The 14,431-nt window shown below is 40.1% G+C and overlaps 1 protein-coding gene across 3 annotated transcripts in view; it reads right to left on the bottom strand.

Moving 5' to 3' along the window:
• rassf7.L (Ras association (RalGDS/AF-6) domain family (N-terminal) member 7 L homeolog) overlaps nucleotides 1-11,504 on the bottom strand; it is a 60,569-nt gene extending 49,065 nt beyond the window's left edge. For 2 of the 3 annotated variants that reach the window (XM_018256776.2, XM_018256778.2), the window contains exon 1: nucleotides 4,318-4,529. The gene's annotated coding sequence lies outside the window, so the exon portion shown is untranslated. Of the gene's footprint in view, nucleotides 1-4,317; nucleotides 4,530-11,448 lie in introns of those variants that run through there. The other variant, XM_018256779.2, reaches the window with a different exon arrangement.
• Nucleotides 11,505-14,431: the final 2,927 nt, after the last annotated feature.

The raw sequence follows: 14,431 nt of genomic DNA, 5'->3' as shown, positions 1-14,431 counted from the left end.
GTCACAGGAGGGTCTACTGCACAGTCAGTTGTAGGTGAGGAACAGTATTAACCTGGATAACACCCACATAGTGACCCATTAAAAACTTTGCACTCGCCCCACATACTGTAGAAAGCAACAGTTACTGGTTTCACAGCAGGCAGCAGAGAGGAAAAAGGAACAGAAAGCATTGTAATCAGACAACCAGCGAAAAACCATACATTTTATAAACAAGTACTTAAAAAAGAAATGGGCCAAAAATGTAATTACAGTGTCTCTAAAAAGTGATCTGTTGTAAGAAGCTCAGCAATGCCATTAATCCTTTCCCATTAACAAAACAGGGCTATGATCTAGGGGTGGCGGGATGTTTGGGCTTTGTAGCTGGCTGCTTACAAGCTTTAAAGGAATGTGAGGAATCTTAATCTGTACCTAGCACTGCCAGCCTCACTTCTGTGAGTCAAACCAGAACCAAACGGGTTGGGGAATGTCAGATACATTTAGTTGTTATGGAGTAATTTGTATATTATTCACAAACTTCTACTGAACATGACTTGCAATTGATATTAATTATATTAAAATAGATATTTGGCTTGGAAAGTATGCACCAGCGCAGTTATCGTTCTCAATTAATCCCAGGTTTACTTGCACTGTGCGCCTGTATAAAGACCATTCTACTATCAGTCTTATATTATAACTAGGGGTGCAAACAAAACCATATCATATTTAATTTAACTGAATCCAAAATTTCTGTCAAAGCCTAAACTTAATTCAAACACTAATTTTTCTATTCACATTTATTGTATTATTATACAGTACAGGGATGGGATCCATCATCCGGAAACCAGTTATCCAGAAAGCTCCAAATTACAGAAAGGCTGTCTCCCATAGACTTAATTTTATCCAAATAATCCAAATTTTTTAAAACGGATTTCCTTTTTCTCTGCAATAATAAAGCAGTACCTTGTACTTGATCCCAACTAAGATTTAATTAATCCTTATTAAAGGCAAAACAAGCCTATTGGGTTTTTCATGTTTAAATTACAGAAAGATCCATTAACCAGAAAACCCCAGGTCCCAAACATTCTGGATAACAGATACCCATACCTGTAGTACCTAAAATGTACTTAATCCTTATTGGAGGCAAAACAATCCTATTGGGGTTATTTAATGTTTAAATGATATTCTAGTACAAGATCCAAACTAAGGATAGATCATTTATGCGGAAAACCCCAGGTTCCTGGATAACAGGTCCCATACCTGTATTATTATCTTTTATTTATATATCACTGACACATTTCCGTAGTCTGATTTACATGTTGCACAACAGTCCCTGCCCCAGCAGAGCTTACACTCTAAGGTCCCAATCCCACTCATGCATCGTCGGGTCACATTTCGGCAACTTTGCACAATAAACAAAACTGCATTGTATCTGGAAAAAAAGCCATTTGCCTGCAGTTATGTAAGAGAGCGTGTGAAACTGTAACAATCTGAATATGATAAAAAGGAATAATAATGCATTTCGGGAGGAAGCAGTGTGTTGTTTTAACAGGCAGTGACATGCAAAGGAGGTTTTTGCCACCAACCTATTAAAGAACAACACAACCTATATTTTTCCATGAAAGGACGGGAACTTTATAGATCTGTCAGTGATATAATATGTTCTTTGATAAGGAATCAGTGTGCTTTATGGCAAGTGCCCTTCTATGATTTGCATAGAAATCAGATCACAAAAGCCACTAATTATCTTCCCATGCCCAAAGGTATTTACACCTGAGCAGCTGGCATTCTCATCACATGATCACAGTCCTTCGGCAGGTAATTATATGCAGATACATATTAGGTTGTCATCTGCCTTTTAAATAGCAGGGTAGGCTGCATGTTACACTGGTGCAGGTGTGGGAAAAATGAATTAAAAACACCATCTAATAACTCTGACTTTAAAGGGGATCTCCACCCAAAAACTGATTTTTTTTTCTGCACAGTGGAAGAAAACATATTTCTACCCAGCTTTTTAATTTACATTATTAAAAAGATATCAATGGTTTTAATGTTATTTGTAAATCTAATTGTCCCTTTCTCTTTTCTAGTTAGGACTCGAATGTAGAAGTGAGTTCAGGTTTGTTAATTGACTGGCTCGGGAGTCAGAACCAGAAATGCAGAGAATAGAAATGGCCAGGCAGATACGTGTTTCGATGGCAATTACATTTAATAATAAGGACTTAAAAAGACATTGCAAATCAATGGTTATGGAAAGTTGTTTAAAATGACGTTCTTTCATTAAGCAAGGGGTGTTGCTCCCCTTTAAAATATAGAGAACAACAATATACAGAAACACAGCATGTAATTTATATATCAGATATAAAGAGTAAACACCATATCGTTATAGTTGTCTAGAGATGCATGTAAATGTAGAATAAAATTATTTTTTTTCGCAAACATGTCAATGTTGGATACACCTAAGTGGAGGACACAGGCCACTCCCATTACGCCTTTGCACGCAGACACTGTCCTCATTTACCCAAGTACGTGCCTTTGAAATATGTAACTCAGCCAAATTCCTTATTTACTAAATGATAAATGACATATTGCGAGATTTAATTAAAAAAGCCAACGTTAATACAATACAAAGGAGGAATCCTTTTGATCGAACACCAGTGACATAAGGTGGCATTAAAGAAAGAAGGTGCAAAGTAAAATCCTACCGACTGGCCCATATCAACTGATATACTATACATTGATAATATATTATATACACAATGTTATATGTTGACACTATGGTCTCTTAATTTGACTGAGTCTCACAGCAAAATCATTTTAGGGAATACCTTTTTTTATTTTTTTTATTTAGGTAATTATGTACCATCTACTGGCACAAGGCCATAATTCACAGGACTCTGATCTGACTTCTACTATCCTTTTATGTTACAATAGGGGATACCTAATTTATGAAAAAAAAAAAATACACACATTTTAGTGGGACATATGACATCATTAAAGGGGTTGCTTGCCTTTGAGTTAACTAAAGCTGGCCATAGACGCAAAGATCTTATTGTGCGAATCGAGGATTCGTACGATTTTCGGACTGTGTGTGGAGAGTCCCGACATTTTTCGCCCGGCGGAGATCGGTGGTTTGGTCGATCGGACAGGTTAAAAGATTTATGTCAGCTGTGGGTAATATCTCTGCGTGTATTGCCGATCGTACGATTTTCAGAGGGAGACTGTCACTAGCTTTGGTCGTACATAACTTTCATACGATTGCTGTCAGGGGCAGAACATCGGCTGATCTGTTCTTTTGTACTTTATTTGATCGGAATGGTTAGTGGCAGGTTGGGAGATGGGGAAGTCCGATCGTACGTTGATTCGTATGATCGGATCTTTGCGTCTGTGGCCAGCTTTATAGTACAATGTAGAGTGAATTTCTGAGGCAATTAGAAATTGGTTTTCACTTTTTATTTTCAGTGGTTTTTGAGTTATTTAGCTTTGCAATTTCAGCCATCTTGTTGCTAGGGTCCAGATCTGGGCCAGATCTCGATCGGACAGGTTAAAAAATCCTGTCCGATCGCGGCCTCATCTGTGCGATCAGACTGCACATATCCGATTCATTATGATCCGATCGTTGGGCCCTAGGGCCCACCATCGGATCAGCCCGATATCTCCCACTTCAATGAGGGCATATTGAGGAAAGATCCGCTCGTTTAGCTACATCACCGAACAAGCAGATCTCTACGTCTATGGCCACTTTAACAGAGCATATGATTTTAGGTAGGGTCAGTGACCGCTATTTGAAAGCTGGAAAGAGCCAGAGGAAGAAGGCAAATAATTCAAAAACTATACAAAATAAATAATGAAGCCCAATTAAAAAAATGCTTAGAATCAGCCATTCTATAACATACTGAATGTTAACTTAAAGGTGAACACCCCCTTTAAGCCCCCCTAAACTGGGAACCCCGACCAGTCACATGGTTTGCTTCCCCTTTACTTTATAATAACCACAATATTGAATACTATCATTTGCTTACAGAAATAACAATTGTTCCCATAATTAGACAACTCAAATCATAAAAAAAGTTGCTAGATTCTTCTAAAAGAATATACTCCCTTATATATGTTGCAAGTACATTACACAGCGTATAGGCGAGCCTGAGAATTGTGCTGTTGTTGAACTACAGCTCAAAATATCAACTAACAGCAGGAGGGGTATGAAAATAACACAGCCTTGATGTTTGGGGGGTATTCCTTCTGTTATTAGATGAAATAATGACATAGAAGCAATACGGTGAGCAGTTGGGATTCGCCCGACTGGAGTAGAAGTTACAGCCCACACCACAGGCGCTTTACCTGTTCATACGACCGCAAGCGATATGGCAGCTTCCTTCAGGCTCCTGTTCGGTCTCTCAGTAGTGGGAAAGTCTGGACGAGAGAAAATACAAATCCAGCTTCGGTGACACTTCCACACTACAAGTTGGGGGAATCGCCACAAATCAGCTGATACTCTACCCACCCAGCACTCTTCTGGAATGAGCCGGAGAACAACCTGCAACACCTCAGTGCTTTGCCATTGGCCAGCCCTCGCTTCCTGTTCCGCCCCCACCTGCCAAATCCGCTCAACACAAGGCGACTTCCATATACCACGCCCCATTTTCGCAGGTATGGGAGTGGCTAGGTGTCATCCGCTCTAGGTGAGGTAATGCTGCCGGGATCAGCCACGCTTAACCCTTTCCCTTCTGTAGCAATGTTTGTTTTCTAGTAGAACATCAGTTAGTGTATATGCTGACCTTTCCACCCGTTCTGCACTGTTTGTTTGACTATAGTTCCATTTTAAAGGGACACTGTCATGGGAAAACATGTTTTTTTTCAAAACGCATCAGTTAATAGTGCTGCTCCAGCAGAATTCTGCACTGAAATCCATTTTTCAAAAGAGGGAACAGATTTTGTTATATTCAATATTCAAATCTGACATGGGGCTACACATATTGTCAATTTCCCAGCTGCCCCAGTCATGTGACTTGTGCTCTGATAAACTTCAGTCACTCTTTACTGCTGTACTGCAAATTGGCATGATAGTAATTCATCCTAATGTGCAGGCACAAGTCACATGACTGGGGCTGCAGGGAAACTGAAAATGTCTAGCCCAATGTCAGATTTCAAAATTGAATATAAAAAAATCTGTTTGCTCTTTTGAGAAATGGATTTAACTTAAAGGTGAACTACCTCTCTACCATTTAAAATTTCCTTCCTGAACCAGAAAGTGTATTTTTTGATTTGTAATATTGGTGTGTAGGTCGTGGGCTCTCAGAAAGAGCCAGCACTTTAGGATGGAACTGCTTTCTGACAGGCTGTTGTTTTTTCTACTCAATGTAACTCAATGTATTGCAGTGGGACCTGGATTTTACTACTGAGTGCTGTTCTTAGATCTACCAGGGAGCTGGTACCTTACCATTGTTCTATTGTTAGGCTGATGAAAGGGAGGGGGTGATATCATTCCAACTTGCAGTACAGAGTGACTGAAGTTTTTCAGAGCACAAATCACATTACTGGGGGCAGCTGGGACACTGACAACATGTATATCCCATGTCAAATTTAAAAATTAAAAATAAAAAAATCTTTTAATCTCATCTTTCTAATTTGTGCACTCCTTGCTGGCTGGAAACTGTGGGCCCACCACCTCACCCCTATGCTTCACCGTTGTGTCATCTATATAGAAGAATAATGGGCTTTATTAAACCACCACAAGCACTTATATATAAAGCAGTTTGCATTTTAGGCATATTGTTCCCATAAAAAATGTATTATTGGGCCATTAACCATGACTCCTTCTACAGGACGCAATTTAATTATTACAAATTACTAGTGAGCTGTCCTCTGCTGTGTTTAACCAGATATTCAGGTGCTCGCAGCATGCTTTTTTTTATAGGGAAGGCTTTTCTTCCCTTTCTGTTATGATGGTATAACTTTGAGCTAAGCATTTATAAAAAAACATTCCACTACGATTGGTTTTAAAGGTCACAGTAGTGACAATGTGTAACACGCCCATTCAACACAGAGGCACAGGTGTATGTGGCCAGACAATGTGTAACACTTTGTTGTCCTCTCATTGCACAAGTATTTCCTTTCTTAATCCTTGGAACCTTATTGCTTAATTCATGTTTAGATTATGAGCATGTATGTGAGATTGCCTCTTCTACATTTAAAAAAGTATTTCTTGTGTATCAAAACACCAAATTAACAACAAGGTTAAATAAGATCCGATTGGAGTTGTCTTCAAACTCTGAAGAAATGTACAGTTAGGGCTCTTACTCATTGGCGTTCTGACCTGCGCTCCCCTGCGTTCCGTTTTTTGGCGTTCAGCCGCAGGGGAGCGCAGGAATAGACGCATGTCATTATTTCAAATGGGGCTGTACTCACTCAGGCGCGTGTAGGCGCCGAACGCAGGTTGAGACGCAACATGCTGCATTTTTCCTGCGTTCGGCGCCTACACGCGCCTGAGTGAGTACAGCCCCATTTGAAATAATGACATGCGTCTATTCCTGCACTCCCCTGCGGCTGAACGCCAAAAAACGGAACGCAGGGGAGCGCAGGTCAGAACGCCAGTGAGTAAGAGCCCTTACGGGAACGGTTCCCAGGGCAAAATTGTCTATTTAATCCTACCAGAAGTGCACGCAGTAGTAATTAAGCCAGTGTGCAATGCTAAGGGCTCTTACTGACGAGCGGTTGTAGCTCTGTTCCCCTGCATTCCGTTTTTCTGCGTTCAGCCGCAGGGGAGCGCAGGAATAGACGCATTACATTTTTTCCAATAGGGCTGTACTCACACAGGCGTGAAAAATGCAGCATGTTGCGTCTCAACCTGCGTTCGGCACCTACACGCGCCTGTGTGAGTTCAGCCCCATTGGAAAAAATGTAATGCGTCTATTTCTGCGCTCCCCTACGGCTGAACGCAGAAAAACGGAATGCAGGGGAGCGCAGCTACAACCGATCGTCAGTAAGAGCCCTTAATATGTCGCCGGACTATTAAACCATAAGGAAATAATAATGAAGCAGCTAGAAAAAGTACAAAAAGAGAGAACTCGACACCACATACAGTATAGCGTGAATGTTTGTCACCCACAAAGGGTTAACAGATATAAGGCATTTCATTAAAGGAAAACTATACTCCCAAAATGGACACCTAAGCAACAGATAGTTTATATCAAATTAAGCGACATATTAAAGAATCTTATCAAACTGGAATATATATATTTAAGTAAATATTGCCCTTTTACATCTCTTGCCTTGAACCCCCATTTGGTGATGGTCTGTGTGCTGCCTCAGAGATCACCTGACCAGAAATACTGCAGCTCTAACTGTAAAAGGAACAAGTGTTGAAGCAAAAGGCAGAACTCTGTCTGTTAATTAGTGACCTAAGAAGTATAGTTTGGTGTGTTTGTGTGCACAGTGAATCTTATGATCCCAGGGGGCGGCCCTTATCGTTTAAAATGGCAATTTTCTTTTTATGATTACCCAATGGCAGATACTATTAGACAAGTATGTTATTATGAAAATGGTTTATTTACATGAAGCAGGGTTTTACATATGAGCTGTTTCATGCAATATCTTTTTATAGAGACCTACATTGTTTGCGGGTTACAGTTTTCCTTTAATCCTTTATGGTCAGCATGTGTCACCCAATCGGCATCACAAAGGGTATATAACAGTGTAATATAATTTATTAAAGTATTCTTATAGGGGTGGGTAACGTTTAGTATGTCATAGAATGACTAATTCAAAACAACTTTTCAACTGGTCTCCATTATTTATTTTGTATAGTTTTTTAATTATTTGCCTTCTCTTTCTTACTCTTCCAGCTTTCAAATGGGGTTCACTGACCCCATCTACAAAACAAATGCTCTGTAAGGCTGTTATTGATTTTATTACTCACCCTTCTATTCAGGCCTCTCCTATTCATATTCCAGTCTCTTATTCAAATCAATGCATGGTTGCTAGGGTAATCTGGACCCTAGTAACCAGATTGCTGAAATTGCAAATTGGAGAGCTGCTGAATAAAAAGTGAAATAACTCGAAAACCACAAATAATAAAAAATGAAAACCAATTGCAAATTGTCTCAGAATATAACTCTCTACATAAAAAACAAACAAAAATGAACTCAAAACTTTTTCAACCCCTTTAAAAGCAATTTGTCTATTAGATTAGAATACATAATCACATAGCAGAGTAATGCACAAGCTCTAATGCAGTGATCCCCAACCAGTAGCTCGTGAGCAACATGTTGCTCTCCAACCCCTTGGATATTGCTCCCAGTGGCCTCAAAGCAGGTGCTAATTTTTTGAATTCCAGGCTTGGAGACAAGTTTTAGTTGCATAAAAACCAGGTGTACTGCCAAACAGAGCCTCAATGTAGGTTGACAATCCTTATAGAGGCTACTAAATGGCCAATCACAACACTTATTTGGCACCTCAAGAACATTTTTCATGCTAGTGTTGCTCCCCAACTCCTTTTACCTCTGAATGTTGCTCACTGGTTCCAAAGGTTGGGGATCCCTGCTCTAATGACTCACAACACTGATGGCAGCAACAGCACTGTGGTTTGGCGAGACACTTAGGGCTTTTACACAGGCATTTGTACCCGTGCTCCCTAGTGGTGGATTATTTGTACTTTGAACTGCATGGAATCAGGGGAGTGATCTGGCCTATCCTCTTTGGGGACAGTAGCACAGGAGCCAGTTGAATATAGGCAAAATCATGGATACAGGCATGCCAACCTAGATTGGAAGGGATCTGTATGCATCTTGGCCATGCCAACCTTGCCCCTGTTCCGGCCCCACCTCCAGCTGTGCTTTTAGCTCCACTGCTTCAGAGGGCTGTGGGTGACAATTCTGTGCATTCGAATTAAGAAGGAAGGATAGGTTTTGGGTGCAAATTAGTGATAGAAAACATCTATTCCCACCCAAACTGGCTCGTGGTGGCCATAAAACAATTTGGAATGTAGAAAAGGATGTCCATAATGGGGAAAAAAAACATTAAACCCATCTAAGCAACTTTACAATTTAAATTAATGAAAATTATTACATGGTTTTATAATCATAAATGTATTTGCCATTGAATGCAGTATCTATCTGTTCTTTTACTAGTCTCTGCACTGCTGATTCGGACTTTTGAAACCATGTAGCAGGGGCTGGTTAACAGACCTAGAGGAGAACGAACTTCTTTAACATTGTTTCAGGACACGGTTCCAGTGAGTGCAGCAGGGAACAGAAAAGGATAAATACATATTGCTTTCAGTTGCAGGTACATTTACAAATAGCTTTCCCTGTATCCGCCAACTCTACATATGAATTCATTGTGATGAAACTTCAAGATGACATCAGTGAGCTGTGTGTGCTCGGCAAGCATGCAAACATGTGACTTTGAAAAGACTTCTCAATATCAGGGAGAGAACCATAGTGAGTACACTATGTCCCAGGCCTCTTCAGTGGGGTTGTTCTCAATTCTAAACCAGTGATTTTGCCACTGGACCCACATGTTCATAAATAAACATTCTTGCAGCTTAAAGGGTAAAATCAAAAATAAATATGAGAGAAATTCTAGACAAGTTATTGGAAAGTTCTGAACAACTTTCCAATATATATTATTCAAAAATGCCTGAATGGTTTAATAGTAAATGTACCTGCAATTGAAAGCAGTATTTGTCCCGTTCTGTACTATCTTCAATGTAGCAGAAGTCAGCTCTTCTATAGCCCAGGCTGTATTTCTAATGATGCTTTAAGCTGGCCATAGATGTTGAGATTTTTAAAAGATCAGATCCTCATCGTGAGACCACGATCTTCTTTTTGACCTGGCCGATCAATTTCCTGACAGATGTCGGCCGAAAAATCGTAAGATGTACGATTGTTCGAATCCCACTAACCGCACGCTAATTTCGAAGGATTGGTCAGACTTCCCTAAAATCGGTCGTTCGGCAAGAAGAATCGTTGCGTCTATGGGGTCTAATATATGCTTCTTTACAGCTCTGTTAATCAGTTGGATTCTGCTACATTATTTAAATAGTCAGAACCAACAGTGCAGAGAGCAGGGAAGAGGCAGATCCTGTGTTCAATGGTTACAAATAACTTTAAAACCACTTAAAATATAATGGCCCAGTATGGAACATGGTTAAGAATTATATTTTCTTTCCTAAAAAAAAGTGTTATTGTTCTTGTTCACATTTAAACACATTTTCAGTTCATTTGGTTTCAGATAGTTCACCAGAAATAATTAATAATAATCCTGATTACTTTCTGTTTTCTATTTGTGAAAATACTATATTATATTAATACTAATATTAAAGTGTAAAGTTACATTTTTTAGATACATTTAGTTGATTGATACATTTCTCATCTTTGGCCCTGCTGAGCAGAATCCCTGAGTTTCATTAAAGGCAGCTGTTAGAATCGATACAATAATTGCTAATATTCCCCAGATGCTGCTGAGAAATGTATCAACTAATTGTAGCTAATTGTTCAGAAGCTGCATCTGGATCACTGAAAAACTGGAACCCTAAAATTAAACTTCAATTTTGAAAAAACTGTAAAAAAAAGTTGATGTTTCTGGTGAACAATCTGAAAACAATTTAACTGAAAAAAGTTTTGGCAGGTGAACAACCCATTTACTTTATATAGGGCTACCTGTATATGCAAGGCTGTTTCTTTTTCACCATGCATTCATAGTGCAGACATGGTGAACAAGCCTTGCAGCAAATATGTGTATATATATATATATATATATATATATATATATATATATATATAAATATATAAAATGGAACAAGCTTGCACATACAGGTCTTACAAAAAATAAAGATGTTTATTGGGGAAAAAAAACAACGTTTCGGCTAGCACTATATATATATATATATATATATATATATATATATATTTATTTATATATTTGCAAAGATTAAATCCATATCCCCTACTGCTCACAATCCTGTGGGTTGGTAACTTACAGGCACAAAATAAGACTCTTGAAACAAAGCCCTAAGCAATTAAGAAAAAGGTTTGGGGCGCTCAAGACTCACCCCTCTGCCACCAGCGTTCCCACTGCGATTAGCTCAAAAGGGTAGAAAGGCGGCATTCCGTTTAAAACGCATCAGGTGATGTTGGTCTGTGACCTGTTGCAATAAACCACCTTTTCTTTTTTTAACCGGACTGCCACCTTTCTATTCTTTCGAGCATACCTAAGCAATTAAATCACATTAAGATAAGTTGACTTTGAGGCATACTATTCCAAGAATGATCCTAGTCTGTATCCTTAAAGTTGGTCAATACTTGTGTTGCTTATGCTGAACTACAACTTTTCCCAGAACCCTCAGCTGGCTTGCTAACAAAGTAAGGCACACAGAAGAGTTTTGGTTGAAGTTAATATTAGTCATAAATTTAGCCTAATTCTCAGATAAAACAATGGTAGTTTTTAATATCCCAGTGCCCAAATTCTTACCTGATTAGACCGAGAAAAGGCCAAATGCCAACGTTAGAAAAATAAGCAACACACGTTCTTCTAAATCCTTTCTTGTATGGGGATTGCTCTGCTGCCTGTGTCCCACTTGTTACTCTTGTGGGTGGGCATCTCTCAGGACACAAGGCTTCTGGTTGCCACGACACCCTGGTTTCAAAAAGAAGCTTGTGACCAATGAGAGAAGCATTGAGTGAGTTTGTTTGTGTGTGTGTGGAAGGGAGGGGGTGACCCTGGTGACTAATGGGGCTGTGTGACAAAAAAAAGAAATTAAAAAAAAAAAGGACTTGAGGAGGGAAGGGTGAGGGCACTGGGAAAGGGGTTAGAGTGAGGGTCACTCACCACAATGAGAAGGCACTCATGCAAATTGCACTGAAAGACAAAGTGATGACAGATAACTGGATGGACTCAACTGCGTTAAACACATTCCCTATAACAAGCCGTTCTTTTGTGTGCTCTGGTTAGTTACAGTAAGAGCTACTTTGGCTTTCTGTATTCTTTCATCTAAAATGCATTCCAATGGTAAGGAGTAACTCCAACTATCAACCAATTTCTTTCATTACTTTGCTCCTTTTTATATAGAATATCTGTTAGTTTTTTTCCCCTCCCCTACTGGAAAACATGAGAGGGGAAAGAAAGGGGTTATACAACAAAAGAGAAACCAACTATTTGTGAGGTACTACAGGTATGGGACCTGGGGTTTTCTGGATAATGGATCTTTAGTCGGATTCTGTAATTTGGATCTTAATACCTTAAGGGGCAGATTTACAAAATTCGAGTGAAGAATTCGAATGTAAAAAACTTCGAATTTCGAAGTATTTTTTGGGTACTTCGACCATCGAATTGGTTAAATTCGTTCGAATTCGAACGATTCGAAGTAAAAATTGTTTGACTATTCGACCATTCGATAATCGAAGTACTGTCTCTTTAAAAAATACTTCGACCACCTACTTCGGTAGATAAAACCTACCGAAGTCAATGTTAGCCTATGGGGAAGGTCCCCATAGGCTTGCCTGTGATTTTTGATCGAAGGATTTTCCTTCGATCGTTGGATTAAAATCCTTCGAATCGTTCGATTCGAAGGATTTAATCGTTCGATCGAAAAATCCTTCGATCGATCGCAGGATTTGCGCAAAATCGTTCGACTTCGATATTCGAAGTTGAACGATTTTAGTTCCCAGTCGAATATCGAGGGTTAATTAACCCTCGATATTCGACTATTGATGAATCGGCCCCTAAGTCTATTATTTAAACATGAAATAAACCCAGTGGGCTTGTTTTGCCTTCAATAAGGATTTATTATATTTTAGTTGGGATCAAGTACAAGGTAGTGTTTTAATATTACAGAGAAAAAGGAAATTACTTTTAAAAATTGGAATTATTTGAATAAAATGGAGACTATGGGAGATGGCCTTCCGGTAATCTGGAGCTTTCTGGATAATGGGTTTCCGGATAACAGATCCCATATCTTTAATTATACAATAAATAAGTGCTACTTCTTATTACTTATTGGTGACCTGAAAAATGCAACACAACTGCTATTTACATTTGCTGGTCCCTCATTTGCAGCTGTAGCAGCATAGCAATTCACTGGATAGCATTGCAGCTTTGCAGGACTGGAGTCCTGGTTTGATTGCAACTAGGGGACTATGTTTATGGAGTCAGTAGGGGTCATTTTTGAGCAGAAAGGCAGTACTCAAAGCTTCAGGTGCGTAACGACAGAGGTAACAGACCCTGCAGCTGCAGGGGGCCCAGAAGGTATAGAGGGCCCCATGAGGCCCACGTAAACAGCAATTTCAACATATATTGGTATAATATGACAACCCCTATATATGTTGGGGGTCCTAAAATTCATTTGCTGTGCCGACACCAGCAACTTCCCCCCATTAATTGCAGTGCTGCCTGCGTTTAGCAGTGTTGTATCCATGAGGGGTGGGAAGGGGAAGGCACATAGGCATCCCTCTCACACCCCTACTCGTCATATACCTTGCAGTCTTGAGGCAGTGGTGTGGGGGAAGGGGGGGGATAAGTGGGTTTTGTTTGACTTGTGGGTGGAGTTTTTGACATAATTGGGGCATATTCAGAGCAGATTATGGGCAGGGCCGGATTTCGAGAAGCGGCGTCCCAAGGCCGCATGGTCCAGATGCCGACTTCTTCTTGTACGCTGCCACCTGCCGCCGCCACCGCTTGGTCCTAGCGCTGGCCCCGTGTGCCTGTACGAGCGCACTTTCAAGCACCAGAGCACTGGGGAGCTTTGAGTCCCCAGTGTTACTTAGGGATGCGGCGCCCCTAAAATGTTGCCGCCCTAGACCCGGGCCTTTGTGGCATCGCCACAAATCCGGGCCTGATTATGGGCTTGACCATTCATGCAAGGGGCTTTTTTTCACTGGGGTCCTATTTTTACTTCTTGTCATGGCCTACCACTCAGGGGGCCCAGGTGACTAATAATTAGGGCCCTTTGGGGGAAGGACCCTGCTAACTTAGTTTTATGAGGTGCCATGTTTATTGTCTTTTTGGTCTGAATCAGGCCCAGACTCTATCTATGGGCTCTGGCAAATGCCAGAGGGACTGCTATGAGGTGCCATAGAAATTCAGTATTTAGTGGGCTGGTGGGGGCTGTTTGGGTTTCTGAGTGGGCTGATTGGGCCTCTGTGTACCTGAAATGCCAGGGGCCAGGCCTATTTTAATTCTCAATCCGGACCTGGTCTGAATTCATTATATGGAATTAGAAAACGTTCCTTCCCTGGACCAGTTAGTGTTAATATCCCACTAACACAGATGTGCCCATACTTTATACATTGTATCACTGCAGGGTTTAAAACAGACAGTATGTTATTTAATTTAACAGTGCTTATTTATCAAGCCATTGCTTTATATGAAAGTCTAATGGTAATTACCCAAGGGGATACATGGTAATATCACTGGAGTAGGGAGAACAGGAACATCATGAGTGTCGCCATGAAATGAT

This window comes from Xenopus laevis, chromosome 4L, assembly GCF_017654675.1.
Source record: "Xenopus laevis strain J_2021 chromosome 4L, Xenopus_laevis_v10.1, whole genome shotgun sequence".
Lineage (NCBI taxonomy): Eukaryota > Metazoa > Chordata > Amphibia > Anura > Pipidae > Xenopus > Xenopus laevis.
The sequence above is the reverse complement of the archived record's forward strand: the minus strand, read 5'-3'. Positions and strand labels throughout refer to the sequence as shown.